Source organism: Heloderma suspectum, chromosome 10 (genome assembly GCF_057233095.1).
Source record: "Heloderma suspectum isolate Gila_16-S chromosome 10, 16-S_ref, whole genome shotgun sequence".
Lineage (NCBI taxonomy): Eukaryota > Metazoa > Chordata > Lepidosauria > Squamata > Helodermatidae > Heloderma > Heloderma suspectum.
In genome coordinates, this window is record NC_139467.1 from 44,672,379 (window position 1) to 44,692,285 (window position 19,907).

General features: G+C 50.7%; 1 protein-coding gene across 2 annotated transcripts in view; it reads right to left on the minus strand.

The window, feature by feature from the left end:
* The window catches only part of HPCAL4 (hippocalcin like 4), a 31,113-nt gene extending 11,778 nt beyond the window's left edge, over positions 1 to 19,335 (minus strand). Inside the window, exons 1-2 of one of the 2 annotated variants that reach the window (XM_084816182.1) lie at positions 19,180 to 19,335; positions 13,089 to 13,131 (exon numbers count right to left, since the gene is read on the minus strand). The gene's annotated coding sequence lies outside the window, so the exon portion shown is untranslated. The remainder of the gene's footprint in view (positions 1 to 13,088; positions 13,132 to 19,179) is intronic. The other variant, XM_084816181.1, reaches the window with a different exon arrangement.
* Positions 19,336 to 19,907: the final 572 nt, after the last annotated feature.

Sequence of the window (19,907 nt, forward strand, 5' to 3'; positions counted from 1 at the left end):
GAACATGCTGCAGCTGGGACAGCTGGGAAGACTCCTTTTTAGCTAGCTCCAAAGCCTCACAGGCTGCAGAGACCTGAGCAGGGGCCTGGAACCCCTTGTCCTGAGGTGGGGAAGGAGGCGGGAGAAAAGCCAGCTGCCCCACTTAACCCATGTTTGCCACCAAGGTTTGCTCAGTGGAGTAAGTCTCAAAAAAAGGGGGAGGGGGCGCTGTCCAACACATCTGGAGGGCCCAGGTGGGAGAAGGTACGGACTGCAAACCAAGGGCTGGGCTGCAGAATGCTGAGGGTCAGCCGTGGAACACACATGGGAAGAATGAAATGCAAAGGGCGACTCCCTCAGCGATAAGACACTGCGAGCAGCCCACACAGATCTCTGACCAGGGTCTGCTCAACCTACGAACGCAGTATTTCCATGGGAGTGCTTGCTCTACAGAAGGCGCCCGTCCTTCAGCTGTGTTCTCGTAGCAAGACGATTTATGCCCTGCTTCTAATTTTCCAGGAGTGGTAACAACTTCTCTTTGGTTTTGTCTGGACACACACAGAGTAATTGCCCATCATGATGCCACCCTGAGCCCACGTTTCCGTCGGCTGATCTTTCAGACGGTGAGCACCCTCACCGTTCCTCTAGGCAGACACAGTCACGCGCGGGTTGCTGCTTGTCCTCCATGTGTCTCCTGCTGAAAATGGTGATGTTTCAAGGGAGTTGTATGGACATATGCTGGGAACTGGGGGGGGGGGGGCAGCCAAGGTCTCCCAGTCCACAGCCCCTGCATGCCTCAGCCTGCTTCTTACGGCCAGGCCTCTCCCCTTCAGACCTTGGGAAGGGGGAGAGGTCATCTGCAGGACAGAAACTTGCATTGCTCCAGGCCCCTCTGGCCTCGGCTCCGGCCCTTCTAGCCCAGACAGATCAGCAGACACACTGCAGGACTCGGGATCACGAACAGCCTGCTGTCAGCGGAGCGACTGCTCAAAAGAGCCTCTTATTATGGATCCATCTCCTCACCCCTCCTATGAAGTGTAGCAGCTGGCAGGTCTCGGTCGAGGCAAGAGAGGAGTTCTCCGTCACTCGTCAGCGAGAGCTCCCCCCCCCCACCTTGGCACTTCCTTGCTGGTGGAAACGGAGCAACAGATGCTCTTGGGAAGAGGCTCGTGCACGTGCTCCTTCCACGGAGCTCTCTGAAAGCGTCTTTCTGTACACACAGAAATCTTGTTGGCTTAGAAAGGCCCCCACTTGCACGAGTCTCTTGAGACAGCCCGGCCGCTCACGCACCGTTACAGCACAGCCCCATGCGTGTTTCCTCAGAAGTAAAACCCACTATGTTCAGTGGGACTTGCTCGTAGGTAGGCGTGCGTCAAATGGCAGCTCCGGTGTCTTCGACCTTCACCCTTGCGGCAACACTGTTCCAACCACCGACAAGAGGCCGCAGCCCTAAAGATGCCTCCTAGAAGACAGTCTGGGCCTGTGGGACTTGGCAGGCTTTGCTTCTGGGTAAGCATGCACAGTGTCAGGCCGGAAGAGAGAGCAACAGTATCCTAGTCACTGTGAGTTCTGGGTTATTCCCATTCCCTGAAAAGAGGTTTCTCAGAAAGCCAAGACAACTTTTATGCCACCTCCCTTACTGCCTCCAAATCCCTCCTCGAAACCCACCTTTTTCATGAAAACTTTGCCAGAACCACTTACTTCTCATCGCCTGCTGCAACTGACAGCACAACCCTTCATGTCTCTACTCAGAAATAAGTCCTGCTGAGATGAGTGCAAAGGATTGCAGCCAAAGTACACGTAACAGCACTGCACATCTATTCTCTCCCCATTTGCTGCTGCCCCCATGCCGGTTGCCTTCCTTGGTTATCTCCCTTGAAGGCCCTGTCCAGGCAGGGACTTACCCTCATATACTGTGACGTGCATATGGACGGCGCCTCCTCATCTGAAACCACACTTCCCCAACCGGGTGCCCTCCAGATGTGCTGGGCTGCAACTCCCATAATTCCCCAGCCAGCATAAAAAGAGGTCTCAAGCCCCCGCCCCAGGTCACTCACATTGCAATCCTATGCATGCTTACTTAGAAGCAAGTCCCCGCTGGACCATAGGGCTTGCTCAGTATTAGGCGTGCTTGGAATTGCAGCTTATGGAACTACAGCTGCCATGGCTCATTGAGGGAGAACTATGGCAATTGAGCTGTTTCCAAACAAGGACAGGACTGCAGCACAGATCTGCATCAAATGAGCAGGCCACGGAGGCGCGCCCATGCCAGCAGCGGCAGCACTGTCTTCGCTGGCCTGCTACCCTGCAGGCGCTCAGCGCAGCAGCGCGTGCCGTGCAGGGAAGGCAGTGCCGCCTGTGGTGTGATCAGATGCCAAGGTGAACTGGGTGCAGAAGGGGGAGTTTTGGCAGGTGCAGCATCCCTCACCTCAGACTGACAAGCTGTCCCTGCCCCCCAAACCAGTCAAGCTGCGGGACTCCTGCTGTCCCTTGTTGCATCTGGACAACCCCATCTGTCCACATGATGCTAATGATAGGAAGCTCAGAAATGACCAGCAGCAAACTGAGACCATGCAAAGTTGCCCTCTGGACATGGCCTCCGTCAAACACAGTGAGATGCGCCAAGGTCTCAGGACCTTCCAGATTAAGCATGCTTGGATCCAAGCTTGCGCAGCTGGGATCTGCTTGCACAGGCGGAAGATCTCCGCTCGGAGGCAGAGCCTCTGTTTTGCATGCAGAAGGTCCCAGCTATGTTCAGTAATTCTTGACATCTCCAGTTGAACATAAGAAGAGCTGGATCAGGCCAAAGGCCTATCTAGTGCAGCATTCCGTTCACACGGTGACCAACCAGAAGCCCACCAGCAACTGCTTCATGTTCCCCAACAACTGGCATACAGAGCCATCCTGCCTCCGATACCAGAGACATTATGACTAGTAGCCGTTGACTGGACAAATTCACGGAGGATCAGGTAAACTCCTTTTAAAGTCATCCAAGTTGGCGCCCTTCGCTACATCTTGCGGCAGCAGAGTCCATAACAGAACTATGAGCTGGTGAAGAATACTTCCTTTTGTCTGTCCCGAATCTCCCACCATTTAGCTTACCAGAGGTGCTCCTATTGTGAGAGGGGTGTACTTCTCCCTATCCACTTTCTCCACAACGTACTTAATTTTATATACCTCTATCACGTTCCCCCTCACTTGCCATTTTCCAAGCCTTTAGAAACTTTTCCTCATAGGGGGAGCCGCTGTGGCCCCTTGAACATTTTGGTTACCATTTTTTTGCAAGTTTTTCAGCTCTACAATATCCTTTTTAAGGCGACGTGACTAGAACTGTACATAGTATTCCAGGAATGGTTACATCATAGATTTTGAGAAGGGCATTATCATGGCAGAAGTTTTACTTTTAATTCCTTTCCTAATGAGCATGTAATTTGCCTTTTTCACAGCAGCTGCACGCTGGGTTGACATTTTCCTCAAGCTGTCCACCACAATCTCAAAATCTCTTTCTCGGTCAGTCACTGGCCAGGTTTGCATGATCGCAAGGGGAAACACCACAGTATTGGTTGCCCCCCCCTGCATGGTGCTCGCGTGCCTGGCATTTGCTTTATTACCTGTGCTGTGTCACACTTTGCCATGTTGTCTGAACCTGGCACGGGCACAGCAGGGGTGGCTTCTCACCCACCTCATAGCCCCTATTATAAGCCATGGGTTGTGGGGTGGGTGAGAAGCCACCCCTGCCGTGCAGAGTTTGGACAACAGGCAACCTGCGATGCGGCACTGGCAATCAAGCAAACAGCAGGCACACACAGGGGCAGGGGAAACAACCCATGCTGCATTGTTTCCCCCGCTGATCGTGCGAACGCAGCCACTGCCAGCTTGAATCCCATCAGTGTATGTGTGAATTTGGGGTGTGTTTTTTTGCCCCAATGTGCATTGCTTTACACTTGCTTACACTGAACCCCATTTGCTGTTTTAATGCCCACTCCTCCAGTTTGGAGAGATCCTTTTGGAGCTCTTCACAGCCCCTTTTTGTTTCAACCACCCTAAATAATTTGGTGTCGTCAGCAAACGTAGCCACCTCACTGCTCAGCCCTAACTCCAGATCATTTAAAAGCACCAGTCTCAATACTGATCCTTGGGGGAACCCACTCTTTATATCTCCCTCCATTGCAGGAAGTGGCCATTTCTCCCTACTCTCTGCATTTTGTTCTTTAACCAGTTACCAATTCATAGGAGGACCTCACCTCTTATCCCATGACTACTATGTTTGTTCTGGAGTCTTTGGTCAGGGACTTCATCAGAAGCCTTTTGGAAGTCTATGTAGTCTATCAGATTACCACTGCCCACAAGTTTATTAACACTTTCAAAGAACTTCAAAAGGTTAGTGAGCTTTGCAGAAGTGTTCTTGATTCTCTTTCAATATGACCTGCCCTTTAATATGCTTGATAATTTTCTCTTTAATCTTTAATAATGCTTTCCACCAGTTTATCCAGAACAGATGTTAACCCAACTGGCTTGTAATTTTCCCGGATCCCCCGTGGATTCCTTAAAAAAAAAAAAAGTGTTAGATTGGCCATTCTCCAGTCCTCTGGTATAGAGGCTGATCTTAGGGACATGTTAATATTTTTATTAGAAGATCAGCATTTTCACATTTGGGTGCTTCAAGAACTCTCGGATGGATGCCACCTGGACCCGGTGACTTCTTCGCTTTCAATTGTCAACCAGGTCTAGAACTTCATATCTTGTTACCACTCTTTGCCTCAGTTCCTCAAAGCTCCCTTCCCGAAAACATCAGTTCAGGCACAGGTATCTGCCCCACATCTTCTGCACGTGAGGACAGATGAAAAGAATTCATTCAGCTTCTCCAGCCTCCACATACTCCTGTAACTGTTGTCATCCAATGGTCCAACTGCCCCCCTAACCAGATTGCTGTTCTGATAAAAATAATTTTTTATTGTTGGTCTTAACGTTATTAGAGCTATGGTCTTCAAAATCCTTTTTTGCATCCCCCACTATTGCCTGCCTGCACGTACTTGTGCAAGTTCCCTTTTGTTCTCCTCATTTGGGCAAGGCTTCCATTTCCTGAAGGACACTTTCTTTTCCCCAATAGCTTCCTTGACACTACCTGTTAAAGCAGGGGTAGGCAAGTCTTGCATGTAGCTCCCCCCACCCCAGCCCAGGAGGCCCCTGCTGCCCCCACCACTGTGTTGCTGGAATTTTCAGCCACAGCAGCAAAAACTTTAATGGTTTACCACCAAATTTCATCAGAAAACCGCTATGGAGCATTAAAAAGGTCAAACTTAGCTTGAGAACTCATTTGACTCCTTTAATGGTCTGTAGCTGCAGCTGCAACATTCAACAACACAGTCCCAGCAGAAATGCAGCTTATGGGGCAGTTGCAGGGGGGGGGGATGGACCCAAACTTCCTGAAGTTGCTTACCCATGTGTTAAAGGATCAGGTAAGTTGGAAGGATCCAGAAGCAGGCAGTGGGGGGAACCTCTGTCAGAAACCCCAAAGCGCCTTTGCCAGTTCAAGCAAGCAATACTGGTCCAGACGAGCCGTGGTTTGACTCAGCATAGGGCAGCTGCGTACGTAGAAATGCCGCTGCAGTCTCCAGGGCTCCTAGCAGCCCCACCACTTTGAGAACTGAGCTGCGTGTTATTTTGGAGAAAGTGGCAAAAGAGGGCTGGCGACTGTGGACCTCATTAGCCAGCAGTGCTGTTTGGCAGAGCAGCTGCTCAAGGAAAGGGGGCATCAATATTCCCTTCCCTTGCTGGTTTGGTTCCCCTTCAGCACGTATCTTGGTGCCAAGCAAATGACAACCGCACACCTGACATGTTTACCCTTCTCTCTTGCATTTCAAGTTTTTTTGACCTTCATGGAAGTCAATGGCTGGGTGGAGAGATTTCTACTTTGTCAGGCTTTTGTTCCTGATGCTGGTGGTGAGAAGGTGCAGTAATTTCGCCAGAGAAAATGGCAGGAGTCACAATGTTTTCTTCACCATCATGGGGCGATTATGTGCAACCTGAAACATTTGCCCATTCAGCCTCCCCTACCTTGGAGTGGTGAAGAGGTGGTGAGGAGTGGGACATTTTTGTATAGAGAAAGGTGGATGTAAGAAGGGGCCTCCTGGAACAGACCACAAGTCCAGTCCAACAACCTCTTTCCCAGAGTGGCCACCCAGACACCTTCAGGAGGTTCACAAGTAAGGCATGAAGGAAACAGCCCCACCTGCCGTTGTTCTCCAGCAAATGGTATTCAGAGGTACATTACCCCTGAACATGGAAGTTCCATTTAGCTGTTCCTCAAGCAGACCTTGATGGACTTTACCTCCACTTCCTCAAATCTGTCTAACCCTCTTAAGTGGCCATCATCCTGTTCTGTGGAAGCAAATCCCATACGTGAATTATGCATTGTGTGAAAAAGTACTCTTTTGACTGCCCAGTCTCCTGCCAGTTGGCCTCAGTGGATGACCGCAAGTTCTAGTCTCTGCACAATTTTATAAACTTATTATCAGGTGGTTTTCTAAACTAAAAACGTCCAAACACTGCAGCTTTTCCTGGCAGAAAAGGTGCTCTCGCTCCCGGATCTTTTCGGTTGCCCCTTTCTGCACTTGTTCCAACTCCACAGCATCCTTCTTGAGATGCAGCAACCAGAACTGTATGCAATGTTGCCACTGCAGCCAACCGTCAATTTACATAAAGACATTACGACGCCAGCAGTTTTGCTTTCCTTATTTTTCCTAATAACCCAGGCACCAGTCCTCCAAAACCCCTTCGTCCATCTGCAGACGACTGGCAATGGCTTCCCATCCTGTGTCAAGTAGCCCCAAGCTCTGAACGAGTGCGCTGTTTTGCATGCAGAAAGTCCTGGGAGCAGGCAGCCGATTGCTGATTTGGGCCAGCTGGGCTCAAAGTTCCTGGGATGGCTCTTGTTACCTGTCCACCCTGAGGCAGGGTGGCAGCGCCCCGGTGGCAGCATCACCAAAGGCAGGATCGCCCCTCTGGGGATAGCTGCTTCGGGGGGGATGAAAGGGCAAGAGCCCCCCCCCCAACCTCTGGCTGATTAACTTTGCCATGTTATATGTGGGGCTAGCTGCTCTCCAACAAAAACTTTGTTATGTGCCTGGGAGAGAGCGTATGGGGCCAAGTCAGGGCCCTAGCTAGCGTGGTTAAGGGTCAAGGGAGATATGGCGTTGGGAGGAGGGCTAGCCAGGTTAGGGGAACACAGCCCAGACAGTGAACGGCTGTGCCGTGTTCTGGCCCTCCCCCCACCTGCAGCATGGTGGTTGCCCTATTAGCCTGCCCTCGGGCCTCCGGCTGCTGCTGTTAAATGCAAAATCGGTTCAGAATAAGACCTCCCTTATTTATGATTTAATAGAAGATGAGGCAGCCAATCTGGCATGCGTAACCAAGACCTGGGTGGGTGAGCAGGGAGGAGTTGGTGTCTCTCAGCTCTGTCCGCTGGTGTACTTGGTTCATCAGCAGGGAGGACTTGAGGGATGGGGGGGTGTTGCTGCAGTCTATAGGAGTCCCATCTCCCTCTGCAGGCTCCCTGTCCCTGTGACTGCTGGTCTGGAGTGTTTGCACCTCGTGCTGGGCCAGTGGGACAGATTGGGGATTCTGCTGGTGTACCACCCACCCTAGCTGAGCTGACGGAGGTGTTCTCAGGTGTATTGCTGAGATCCCCTGGAATGGTGGTTCTGGGGGATCTCAACAGTCATGCTGAGGGCACCTTCTCAGGGGCAGCTCAGGATTTCATGGTCTCTGTGACAACAGTGGGACTGCCCCAACATGTCATCGGCCCAACACATGTAGCGGGGCATACTCGAGATTTGTTTTTTCAACTGGACAGGGTGATGGTGATCTGAAGGTGGGGGACTTTGCTTCTGTCACTCTGTCATGGTCAGATCATTGCTTGCTGAAGTTCAGACTTATGGCAGCTTTTCCCCTCTGCAAGGGTGGGGGACCTATTAAGATGGTCTGCCCCCAGAGGCTAATGGATCCAGATGGTTTCCAGAGGGCTCTGGGGAGCTTTCCAGCTGATATGTCCAGCTCTCATGTCGAAGCCCTGGCTGATCTGTGGAATGCAGAAATGACCTGGGCAGTTGACATGATTGCTCCTGAGCGCCCTCTCCTGAGTAGAGCTCGTACTGCTCCACGGTATACCCCGGAGCCGAGAGCAATGAAACAAAATAGGAGACGGCTTGAGTACAGATGGGGAAGAACTCTTAGTGGATGCAATTGAACCCTGCTGTGTGCCTATGGTAAGGTATACTTAGGGGCAGTGAGGGTGGCAAAGAAACATTTCACTGCCTCCATTCATTCTTCCATATGCCATCCAGCGGAGCTTTTCAGGGTCGTTCATGGCCTATTACATGCTGGCCCTAGAGTAATAGAATTAGAAGGGACCCATAAGGCCATCGAGTCCAACCCCTAAGGAGACTATAGAGCCATCTGAAGCCTGCTGTAATTCCTTTGCTAGGCACTTCCAGGATAAAATCTCTTGCATCCACCAGGACTTAGACTCCAGTGTTACTGCAGGTGAATCGGGTGCAGTGTCCAGAGCACAGCCTTGTCCAGTTTTCTTGGTTGAGTTTCAGTTGGTACAGCTCAAGGATGCTGGCAAGGCGGTTGGACTGTTCATGCATCCACTTCCATACTGGATCCTTGCCCCTCTTGGCTTATAAAAACTGGCGGGGAAGGAACAGCTGGCTGGGCCAGGGAGGTGATTAATGCCTCCTTGCGAGAGGAAGTGGTCCCAGGCCGCCTCAAAGAGGTGGTGGTGAGACTACTCCTGAAGAAACCCTCCCTGGACTCAGAAATTTCTTAATAATTTTAGGCCAGCGGCAAATGTTCCTTTCCTGGGCAAGGTTCTTCAGCAGGTGGTTGCCAACCAGCTCCACACACTCTTGGATGAGACTGATGATCTAGATCCATTTCAGTCGGGGTTCAGGCCGGGTTTTGGCACAGAAACAGCCTTGGTCACCCTGTATGATGACCGTCAGGAGAGAGACAGTGGGAGTGTGACCTTGTTGATGACCTCTTAGTGGCTTTAGATGTCATCAACCACGGTATCCTTCTAGGGCGACAGAGTTGGGAGTGGGAGGCACTGCATTGCAGTGGTTTTGATCCTACTTGGATGGTAGGCTCCAGAAGGTGGTACTTGGGGGATATTGCTCGGCCCCATGGACTCTCCAGTATGGGGTTCCACAGGGGTCAGTTTTGTCCCCCATGTTATTCAACACCTAAATGAAACTGTTGAGCATGGTCATCCAGAGTTTTGGAGTGTGCTGTCATCAGTATGCTGATAACACACAGCTCTATTTCTCCTTTGCATCTTCTTCAGGCGAGGCTATGGGTGTGCTAAATTGGTGCCTGGCTGTGACAATGGACTGGATGAGGGCTAATAAACTGAAACGTAATCCAGACAAGACTGAGATGCTGTTAGTGGTTGGTTTGGCTGACCGGATGGAGGATACTCAACCTGTTCTGGATGGGGTTGCACTCCCCCTGAAGAAGCAGGTTCATTGCTTGGGGGTCCTCCTGGAGCCATCTTTGTCACTGGAGGCTCAAGGAGCCTCAGTGGCGCAGAGTGCCTTCTACCAACTTCAGCTGGTGCCCCAGCTACATTCCTATCTGGACAGGGCTAACCTGGCTTCAGTTGTCCATGCTCTGGTGACCTCCAAGTTAGATTACTGCAATGCACTCCACGTGGGGCTGCCGTTGAAGACAGTTTGGAAGCTGCAGCATGTGCGAAATGCGGCAGCCAGACTGATAATGGGGACCAGAAGGTCTGAATATATAAGACCGATTCTGGCCCGCTTGCACTGGCTGCCTGTATGCTTCCGAGCCCAATTGAAAGTATTGGTTTTGACCTATAAACCCTATACACCTTGGGACCACAGTACCTGACAGAATGCCTCTCCCAGCATGAACCGACCCATATACTACGCTCTGTATCGAAGGCCCTCCTCCGGGAGCCTTGTCCGAGGAGGTTCAGAGGGTGGCAACAAGGGAGAGGGATAATCTCCCTGACGAGGCCTACCTGGTGCCAACATTGTCATCTTTTCGGCACCAGGTTAAAACTGCTTCTTCTCTCAGGCATTTGGCAGCGTATAATTAATATCTTGAAGGCAAAAGGAGAAGGGGACGGCAGAGGATGAGATGTCTAGACAGCATCACCGATGCAATGAATATCGACTTGAGCACGCTCCGGGAGAGAGCGCAGGACAGGAAGGCCTGGCGTGCTATGGTCCATGGGGTCACGAAGAGTCGGACACGACTGAACAACAACAACAATGAATATCTTGATTGTCTCTGGCTGGCTGTTTTAAATTGTTTTAGATATATGCTATTGTTGTTGTGTGCTATTTGTTTTATGTCACTATGTTTTTTTATTTTATAATGTATTTTAATTGTTTTAATTTTTGTGAACTGCCCAGAGAGCTTCAGCTATGGGGCGGTATAGAAATATAATAAATGAAACAAAAAACACTTCAGCCCAAGAGCTTGAAGAGATACTGGTTGTCAGAGCAGACAATCCGGGTCTAGCTGCTGCAATAATTTGACTCAGCTCCATATGAAATGCAATCTGTACATGCACAGAGTCAGTAACCTAGCTGCCTGAATGCTTTTTTTTGGCAGAAAAGTGGGGTATAAATTGAATAAATAATAGCATAGTTAGTACTTCATATGGTCCAGAGCCTGGCAGTCAAGACGCAGATTCTAGGATGGGGCCTTTGTGGGTCCTGGGCCATACTGAAGCCTGAATGCGCTACCAGTGCGGTGCACTTGAGAGTCTGCCGGGTCTCATTCTGAGGGCTGGTTCAGCCAGCCCCAAAGCCACATCCATCTAAGGAGGACAAAATGGGACATGCATTTTAAAGGACTGAAAAGTACTATAGGGCAAAGTGATGTGTGGACTTCTGAGTTACACCATGCTTCTTCTTAGGCAAATTTTTTTTTTAATCTATTTTTAGAAGAGGGCATCATCTTCTCCCCATCTCCTTTTGTCCCCTTTTTTAGAAAATCAGGCTAAGAAAGCGTTCTGTGTGACTGGAAAGCTTGTTAGCTTCATTGTGAACCTTGGTCAGTCCTGATAAAGCTATCATTCTCCTGTCCCTGTAAATTTTGTTCTGATACACCAAAAATAGATACCTATTTTGATAAATAATAATGAGATTACAAATAAGAGCTGTCCCTTAAAGAGTTTCTGGTTGCCTGCTCCCCCTGCCCCCGCCCCGGCTCCCCAGTCTCTACTGGGGTATTTATGTTCATGGTGAGATTTGGGGGCAGAGAAGGGAGGGGTCATCTCCACATCACCCGTCCCTGTTACACAGAGCAGCTGGTGCTGCAGCTACCATGGCAACAGCTGCACTGTAGCGAGATTGTTCCCAGCAGCCGCACACATCCCTGAAGCTACCAGACAACCCTTTCATCCTTATGCACCTCCCCAGTCCTTCCTCCCCCTTACTTCCACAGACCTTTTATGATCAAGTAAAAGAAGAAGAAAAAAGGACACCTCGCACTATTAAAACTTTTTTCTTTTCATTGGGGAAGGAACACAAACCACCATCACAAAACCATCCGCCCCACTTCTAAGCAGGTATTGTATTATGTCCTCTCCAAGTCCCTTGAGCAGTGCTTGTCTCCCCAAATTCTAAGGCCAAGCAATGTCCAGCAGAGATATTTCATGATGGGAGGGCTGTGTCCTCATCCCCAACGGCTGCCTCCTTTATCTTTCTCTCTCTCCCCCTCCCTCCCTTGCTTATAAAACAAAAAACTGTTCAGGCTGCAGAATCAAGGGAGAAATAGAAAATTCAAATCTGCAGAGCCATTTTCACGTCAAACATTAATGGGGTGCTGTAGGTGTTTGGTGCTGGAACCACAGCAGCAAAAACCAGAAGGAAATGCAAGGGAACACCCATTTATTTCTCAATAGCGGTGTTCATTCTGGGGCACGCCTCTCAACTTTTGAACATTTAGAAGAGGGAGCCAGTAGCTCAAATTTAGCAAAGTTTGATGTGAGAATCAGCTTAAGCTTTACAAAGGTTGGTAAACCTTGGTTGTAAAACCAAGATTTCAACTATCTGGCGTCTGAGGTTTGGAGAGTGCCTTTGCCTGCGCAATCCCCATCTTGGGCAGCAATGCTGGGGAGAAGAATTCTAGCCATGCCCTTGGAGAGTCACTGCCAGTCAGGGTGTGGAGCCGAGGGCCAGATGGACCAGTGATTTAACTCAGTATAAGGCAGCTTCATACAAGGCCACGGTTAACTTGCAAATGAGTTGAGATCTTGTTGGAAGCCTTTGCTTAAACAGTCAAGACTAAAAAGGGCAACCCAAATTTTCAAGGTTTCTTGGAGAACCTTCCATGCTTCTATCTCCATGCTTCTTAGCTCTGTTCTTGGCCAGCTTAATTTAAATGTTGTCAGCAACATTACATAGGAAACCCAAATGGAAGGAAGTGAAACTGATCAGAACAAAGTGCGGATTTGAGAGAGCATATTTCAGAGATGGAGCCATAACATTGGGCACTTTGCCTTCTGCTGAAAATGAAAGGACATGCATTCATATGCCGTGTGTGTGCGCGCGCGCGTATGTGTGTGGAGGTGTCTCTCTGCCCTTCATTGTGTCCTCTCTCTGCAACTTCTCTCTCCTCACCCCCTGTACACTTATCATGAGAAGGCAATCACGTGGGCTGCATATGTGGGGCGGGGGACCTCTAGTGCTCCCCATCAACCATGTGCAGTGATGGCACATCAGTGCACACTGTCTGGTACATTTTGTCACCTTAAATGGAGCCCAAATAATGGCCCACCTGCTGGGGCCAATGCTTTAGAAAGTCTGGCTGCACCATTCAGACACCCGTTTCTGCCTTCATCTCTCCCCTCTCTCTCATGGTGTCTCCTGAAGTAGACAGCTTCAACCTGCTGCATGGCGGCCAGGGCCTGCTCTGAGATGGCTCCACTTCCATATCTGGACCGCAGAGACTGGGAAACACTCCAACTCCCCAAGACCGGAACTCTCAAGATGCACCCTGAGTTTTACTAAATTGCTCAGGAGCACGTGACAGCCACTAGACACTAATGCCGTATTTCATGTTCTTACCTTGCTTATGGCCATACGTCTCTATATTTTCCTCCGTCAAACCCTGAAAGGTAATGCACAAGAGCCACTGCTATGAATTCCAGGGAGAACTACAGCAGGGGTGAGAATGCAAATTTGTGGCTGGGCTGAAGGAATCTCTGCCTAGCCTGTGAGTTGCAGAAAGTTGCCTCCCTTTCTGGTTAACACAGGCCTCCTATGCTGGCTGGGACAGGGAAATTTTTTTGCATAAGAGAACAGAAACCCTGTTGTTAAGAAGCCACCATTTGCATGACTCTCCCAGGAGAAGCCGAACTTGGGCTAATAAAGGTGGGTTTTTCTGTTATCTTTAAAACCCTTGTTCGCTTAGGGTTATTTCTAGGGTAAAATCTCACCTGTTTTTGAAAGAAAAAGAAAGACATCCTTTGGTCACAGATCTATTTTTGCTCAAACAGGTGTTATTTATCCCATTTGCAGTGTGCATGGATTTCTGGTACTTGGGTGGGTGAGGACGAGAAACCTGGCAGATGGTTAGGGGTGGGGTGGCACTAGGCAGAGAGCTGTGGAGCAAACACTGGGGCCTTTAGGAAGGACAGGAAACTCAGCAAGATCCAGAGGTTTACACCTAACCACTGAGGCCTCCCCTTCTCCAAAAGCTAAGCCTTCGCCTATCAAAAAACGTCTCCACAATCTTGAGGGACAGAAACCAAAAACAGCCAACTAGAGGCTACAAGGCTGCGGAAAGTCACCAGATCCTGTACCTGACATCTTGAGAATGGAGGGCAAGTCAGTGAGGGTTCAATACCTCTCTACCCAGAATATCCAACAGGATAAAGGGAGCCTCAATATGTGGGTTATAATCTCAAATTGAGCTGGAGGAAACTCAACACAGAAAGATAGCATATGAAAAAGTAAGTGTATTATGGGAAATTTTCTTTTAAAACCATTGCCATCAACAATCTACAAACCAATCCTGGCAACAAACAGAAGGAACACACACATTTGAACATCAGATGATAATTGTGTACTATGTGCTGCTTTCCCACCATCCCACAACATTCTTACAGACACCTCCAGGCCTTCTTTCCAAAACTAAGATAAACCCAGAACCACAGACTACAGAGAGGCCACACTGCCTCAGCTTTGCATCCATGTACTGGAACTGCCACCTCAGATGCAGAGGTAGCAGCCATGGGGACCCCTCAGTGACAGGGTGAGGGTTGGAGAACCGGCATCAGATTAACAATCAAAGATGCGATGTGCTTTGGTGGGCGAGAGGCTGGGCTATGAATAGGGAGGCTCTGGTTCAAATCTCACCTCTGCCAGTACATAGTTTAGTGAACAGGCCTCACTCTGCCACCCCCTCTGCAACAGGCCTCACTCTGCCACCCCCTCTGCAACAGCAGAATAACAACTATTACAGAATAACAATACAGAATCGTGATACTGTTCTACCTTAGAGAGCTGTTGTAGAAGATCATTTGTGTGCTTTGAACACTCTACAGCACTATATAAGTGCCATATTTTCTGATCTCCGCCTTTGATTTGCTGGGCACTTGAGGACCCTGTTCAGATGAAAGGGAAACCACTCCCTCCATGTCCCTCTGTGCATACTTGTGGAAGGGAATAATTTATAGAAGCACTTTGTGGAAGGGAATAATTTATAGAAACGCTTTCACTTTCCTTGCTCACCAGAGCAGGTTCTTCCCCTGCCCTCCTCCCACACACAAACGAGAGGTTCTTCACCCGCCACCCACCCTCTCTCACACAAGCACTTGCTTCTGCTGACCTCCTCTTTCCCTTTGCTTACTCATTTTTCTAACTGGTCCCTTCTCGGGCACCTTCCCCACTCCATCCACATGCACATTTCAAAGGATCCCAGGGCTGGATTTGCTCCAAACTAAATAACATCACCTAGGAAGGAAAGGCACAGGATCACTGAAAGGGTGCCACACAGGAGATGGGGCAGGCTGGTCTCCATTGTGCCAGAGGGCAGGGCTAGAACCAAGGGGGGAAATTGCAGGGAAGCAGATTTCTGCTAAACATTAGGAGAAACTTCCGAATGGTATGAGCCATGCAGTAGTGGAGCATCCACCCCCTCCCTCTTTGAGATTTCAAATTTAAAAACAAACCAACCTCTTCTCCAGCCTACTTTTTCCCATGTGGGGTGGAATTCCAAAACGTGATGAGCTTTTATTCTGGAAGGAAACTGCAGAAGTTATCACCTGCAGTTTGGTCACCTGGCTGCTAGAGAGGTAAATTAGGAGAAGTCTTCCCACACCTTCAAATTTGGGGTATGTGACAACCACCCTGAGGCAACAGTCCTAAGCCTACTTATTCATCAGACTCATTGATTTATTTCAAAGTTACTTCTGAGTAGATGAGTTGAGCATCAGATTGCCAGAGTACATCTGATTTGTAAAGTGAAAATTTTAAGGGTTCAAGAACGATGGCTGCCCAAAGACATTTTGGTGCTGGAGGGGAAAAAAATCCAAGTAGCCCCCATTCCACACATACGAATTAACATGGGCCACAACACACTGAGAGGTCCCCCTGCTCTTTGAAATAAACGGGAGATAAAAGTGTTCTGTCCATACTGAGAAGCACACCAGGGCCTCTTCAAATGCCGTAACCCATGTCTCAGATTAAGCCCTGACTGCTCCCCTTCACAGAAGAGTGCTGTGCCTTACAAACCCACTCCACGGTCTTGCTAGAGGAGGCATTGGCTCGCAACGGTGGGACTACTGGGGCAGGGACACCACAACATCCCTTTCCCAATGCAGTTTGATCAGCACTTGAATACAGCCAAGGGTGACCAATGTAGGGAACTAAGGCTTGCCCAGAGCGATAAGGAGGCGGAGAACATTCCTTTACCTGTGTTGGCACTCTCCCACCCAGAAGGTGAATTTCAAATCAGAAGCCAAAGCAAGGTCTCCTTGCCATCCTAATCTCTACGGGCTTGAAAATAGCCACTCGCCTGTGGTGAATAAGAACTGCCTCTGGGAAACTGAGCCTAGAAGTGTTCTGTGACTTGGAAGAAAGCTCATTCTTGCCCCCTTCTTTTTAAGCCATGAAGGTGCCACAAATGGCTAATCTGCTCTGTGGGGGCTGACAGGAAAGCAAGCAGAACGTTTTATGGGCAAGTAGCTCCTGTAGCAAGGCTGACTGACCCCATATTGTCATGAAAGACAGTGGGGAATCCCTGAAGCTCCACGTGCATTGAGGTGTGTGTGTGTGCACACACGTGTGCGCGAGAGAGCGTGCACCCCAAAGAGTAAGTCAACTGACCAATCCATTCATTCAACCAACTAGCAAGACAACGTGAGGCGTATTGGCCTCACCACAGTGCTGAGGCTTTAGCGCTGAGAGATGATCACGTACACTCCAAATACAGTCTGGAGTCTGTGTTTTCCCGTAATTCTCCCTGATAAATCATTGGTCCTGTTTTGGAGAGACATTGAAATTTGCCTTTTAAAATATGCTTATTGTGCCCATGTAGACTTAGGGCTCCACTGAAGTTTGCACCCATGACCCTCCAGGGCATCTCCTGCACTAAATACCTTTTGTTCCGTTTTTAAATAGGTTGCAGATAATGAGCTATCAAACCACCCGGTTGTCTTCTGCTCCAGTTTCCTTGAAGCAACAAGAGGAGGAGTGAGATCAATGAAAGATAATGGAAGGCTCAGATACAGGGAGAAGGAAGGGGCAAGCGGAGCGGGGAAAGGCAGTGGGTGTGACAGGGAGTCAGCTGTGATCCTGCATTTAAAATGGAAGCAGAAAGCCCCGTTTTAAACGCAGGATTTAGGCTGGTGTAGAGATGCCCTTAGTCGCCATCCAGCATCAGCTCCCTCTTTTGAGTCTTTAAAAGTTAAATCTCTGAATGGGGCCTTTTGACTCTAGGGTGCACGCAGATGTAAATGCTGGGAGTGGGCTTCCTTTCCATCCCTCCAAGAGAACTACCTTTCCACACAGAGAGTCCATTCACACAAAATGGTGGCAAATTGTGGGTTAATTAACCCACGACTTGCTACGGTCATGTGCCACCACCATTTTGAATAAGCAACCTCCAATCGGAGGTTATTCCGCGATGTGCGAACCCAGTCATGATGTATTACTTGTGGGATAAACAACCCAAGGTTAAACTAAGAATTAATCACAAATTAACTGTGAATTGTTTAACACACAATTAACCCATAGTGTCTGGGTCTGCATGGGCTGATCAGAGGTTGCATATTCAAAATGGCGGTGGCACGCAACCCCGGCAAACTGTGGGAACCTAGGAAGCTGCCTATACTAAGTCAGACCCTGAGTCCATCCAGCCCAGTATTGTTGACACTGACTGGCAGCAGCAGCTCTCCAGATTGTCAGACAGGATTCTTTCCTCGCCCCACCTAGAGAAACTGGGGACCAGATGTGGGACCTTCTGCAGGAAAAGCATGTGCTTGTCACACTGACCTATGGCCCCTCCCATATTAACCCACAATTTGCTGCCATTATGTGCAAACCGGGTCAGAATGTGTTTTGAAAGGCAACTGTTCTCTAACAAGTCCAACCGGATCCATTGCAAGATTAAATACCGTATTGCCTATTTTTAGGAAACAGCTTTACTTACAAGCCCGGTTTCAGAACCTCTTGCACAATGTGCATGTGTGTGTGTGTGTGGGGGGGGGTTGGCTATGCTTAGGTGGTGTGAAAAAATGGTGTTGCAAGTACAGGAGAGCATCCCTATTTTTGTCTGTGCAATGTTCTGAAATCAGTGCAAAATGGGCACAAATACCCCCCCCCCCAGACCTTTGGAGAACAGTCAGACTGCAGGACTGACTTGCCAATTCTCTCCCCCTGCTGAGAGAAGGCACATCACACGCTTCCTCCCTCTCCCCATCTGCTATTTCCCAGAGGCAGGAACCTTCTCCCTCTATCCCACACCCACCATGCCAGCCATGGAGATTTTATGAGCTCAGACGCTGAATTTGCATTTTGAAATGGGATGGAGAAGAGAGAGGGAGAGAGATTTTGGAGGGAAATTGCTACAGGAGAACACCAAGAATTTTGGATCAAGGCCAGCATGCAAGGGGGCTGAACAGGAAGCAGTTCACACCTCCCTAGTCGGACTGGAACCATGGCCAGGATACAAAACCTATTTTGAATCCCATGGCTCAATCCTAGAACATGTGAAAGAAACACAAAGACATGGGTATCTTTGAGCATATGCAGGGTGCTTTCCAGGGGTGTGGCTAAGCTTGGGCCCATGGGGCTGTGACCCCAAATCTATTTCCCAGAGCCCCAGCCCCATTCCCCAGAGCCCTGAGTGTCCACTGGTGCCAATGGATGGGTTTCTTTTCTCAGCTTAATAGCAAGGCAGGAAGAAATTACCAAGGGGAATTGAGGCTGGGGAGGGAAGGGTTAATTGTCACCCTCCCACATGCAGCAACCCCCACCCCCCACCCCATTCCCCTGCATGACAGCTAAGGGGTTTTTTTGTCTTTGTTTTTAAACCTTTTCCATCGGTTCGAGATGATCGCAGACAGGCTGCAAATTCACTGAACAGTTTGTTTTATTTGAGAGTATTTGGATGAGAAATTAATTGGCTGCTTTGCCTCCTATGAGATTTAAACAACTGCCAGTAATTCTCTCTAAATGTGCATGTAGAGACAGAAATTGGCATGCGCCGCTCCTGCGCGGCGCGGCGCGGCGCCCTATGACCGGGGCCCCGAATTTCGGCGGCACTTTCCCGCCCTGCCAGGGACCCCCCGCCCCGCTCCCCCACCTGGATGAGGGTGACGGAGCTGCCAAGCAAGGCTGGCCTCGGGGCCGCTCCGCGGAGGACCTGAGCGCTGCCCCGCGGGGGACGCGTCTCTGAAGCCGCCCGAGTGGCTTCCGAGTCCGCGAGCCGTCTGGGAGAAGCCAGCTCTCCTTGCGCAACTGCGGCGGAGCGCGGGGCGCCCGGCTGGTGCCCACGGAAGGGGCGCCGGAGGAGGAGATGCGCTGCGCGGAGCGGGCCGGGCTGCGCCCAGCAGGTGCCGCTTCGTCGCAGCACCTGGACAGCAGCGCAGCGCAGCGCAGCGCGGCTCGGCTGCGCCTCCCCGAGCCCCCCTCACCCCCCAGTGCCGCGTACCTCGGCGGGCCTGCCTGACCCTCGGGGTGCGGAGTGCCCCTGGTGCGGAGCGGGGGCAGCCGGGAGCGCCTAAGCCATCCACGAGGAGACGCGGCGCGGCGGCGGCGGCGGCGGCGGCGGCGGGTGGGCTGGCCTGGCTCCTCCGCCTCGCGCTCTGCCTCGGGACGCGCTCCTCCGCCTCCTCTTGTATCACTATGCGCCTCTCCTAGCTGGGCGAGGGGCGGGCCCCCGCGGGCTTCGCTCGCCGTCTCATTGGCCGCGAGGGGTGCCACTCACCGCAGCCCGCGCCAGGTGGGGCTCCCGCGCGCGCGCGCCCGCGCCGGGCTGGAAAAAGGCGCTGCCCGCGAGGCTGGCTCGCCCCGGACTGGCCCGGTGGCTCTGCACGAGGGACGCCCATAAATCCTCCCCTGCACATGCTCAGAGGCACGCTGAGCACCAGAAGCGGGAGGTCCGGAAAGGTCGGCCTCGCTTCCAAAGTGGAAACTGGGATGCTCAGCCCGGGCAGCACGCCGTCTGCCCGCCGCTCCTGTGCACGCGCGCGCAGCTCCGCCGCGGGGAGGCGCCACTTGGGCGCGGATGGCGCTGCCCGTTTCCCGCAGGGTGTGGAGCCAGGGGTCGTGGAAGGGGGTGGAGATCAAGGAGAACGGGGGGGGGCAGAGGAAACAGGTTTAATCATAGTAGGGTTGGAAGGGGCCTGCAAGACCATCGAGCCCAACCCCATTGCCATG